Source organism: Impatiens glandulifera, chromosome 4 (genome assembly GCF_907164915.1).
Source record: "Impatiens glandulifera chromosome 4, dImpGla2.1, whole genome shotgun sequence".
Classification (NCBI taxonomy): domain Eukaryota; kingdom Viridiplantae; phylum Streptophyta; class Magnoliopsida; order Ericales; family Balsaminaceae; genus Impatiens; species Impatiens glandulifera.
In genome coordinates, this window is record NC_061865.1 from 4706547 (window position 1) to 4708407 (window position 1861).

Genomic DNA, 1861 nt, shown 5'->3' on the forward strand with positions numbered 1-1861 from the left:
AGATTCGTTGTACTTTGGGAGACATTCATCTGCGATAAACTCCAGTACAAACGGGAGACGATAGAATTGTTTTAAGGGAAATGTGTTTAACCCAAGACTCGAATCAACCATCAAATTTTTTTATAACTCAAAATTAAACAAATTTATAACACAAAGTTAAAAAAATTAAACTTAATGTATTATAGAGTCCCCAAATGGCTATTATTGTTCAAAAAAATTATAAATTTATAGGTATTTTAAATAAACTAATAATTTATTTAAATAATCTTATTCCATATAAAATTGTAAAAGATGAGTCTTTTAGTAAAACAAATTAAAATAGTATTAATATATAATAAAAAAATTAAATTATAATATAATAAAGAAAATTAATCATATTTTAATATGTTTAAATTGAATTTTGTTTTTATTAAAATGATGAAAAAAAAGATTAAGATCGGTGGAGTTAAAGCCGACAACAACGAACGGCGGGGCATGCAGATGAACAAAAAAAACTTATATGAACACGTCTTTCTGAAATCTCCTATAAATAAAGGCATTATACAAATGTTTAATCATAACATCCATAAACATCTCTCCGGCGAATATGGTAACCGTCGATGAACTTAGGAAGACACAGCGCCGGGCTGAGGGCTACGCCACTGTCTTGGCCATCGGAACAGCCAACCCTCCTAACTGCGTGTATCAGAGCACTTATTCCGATTATTACTTCCGAATCACAAACAGCCAACATAAGACAGAGTTGAAGGAGAAGTTCAAGCGCATGTGTAAGCTAGCCTTTAAACCATTATCTTCTTCTTATGAAATAATTTGGTTGGTTGATTGATTTAATTTTCAGGCGAGAAATCGATGATCGAGAAGCGTTACATGTACTTAACGGAGGAGATTTTGAAAGAAAACCCAAATGTATGCGAGTACTCGGCGCCGTCGTTGGATGCAAGGCAAGATATGTTGGTGGTTGAGGTTCCCAAGTTGGGAAAAGAAGCCGCCGTGAAAGCAATCAAAGAATGGGGACAACCCAAATCAAACATCACCCATCTAATCTTCTGCACCTCTAGCGGCGTCGACATGCCCGGAGCAGACTACCAGCTCACCAAACTCCTCGCACTTCTTCCTTCCGTTAAACGTACCATGATGTATCAGCAAGGATGTTTCGCCGGAGGAACGGCTCTCCGTTTAGCCAAGGATTTCGCCGAGAACAACAAAAACGCCAGAGTTCTCGTCGTCTGTTCCGAGATCACCGCCCTCACTTTCTGCGGTCCGAACGATACTCACATGGATAGTCTAGTCGGACAGGCTTTGTTCGGCGATGGAGCGGCGGCGGTCATAATCGGAGCGGATCCTTTGCCGGTGGAGAACCCTCTGTTCGAATTGGTGTCTGCGGCTCAGACGATTTTACCTGACAGCGAGGGGGCGATTGATGGTCATTTACGTGAAGTGGGTCTGACGTTTCATTTGCTTAAAGACGTACCCGGGCTTATATCGAAGAATATTGAGAAAGCCCTGGTGGAGGCGTTTCAACCGTAGGGGATTTCTGATTGGAATTCGATTTTCTGGATCGCTCATCCGGGAGGGCCGGCGATTCTTGATCGGGTGGAGGAGAAGCTGGGATTGAAGGAGGAGAAGCTTAGGGCATCGAGGCAAGTGCTGAGCGATTACGGAAATATGTCGAGTTCGAGCGTGTTTTTTATAATGGATGAAATGTGGAGGAAATCGAAGGAGGAAGGGTTGAAGACGACCGGAGAAGGGATTGAATGGGGAGTTCTGTTTGGATTTGGGCCGGGGCTTACGGTCGAGACGGTGCTTATCCACAGTATCGACGTTTGAGTACCACCGCGACTATAAATTAGAAGAGAAATGA

At 41.4% G+C, this 1861-nt stretch overlaps 1 pseudogene; it reads left to right on the forward strand.

Annotated features, from left to right (window-relative positions):
• The first annotated feature begins 568 nt into the window (after positions 1–568).
• On the forward strand, positions 569–1861 carry LOC124936442 (annotated as a pseudogene).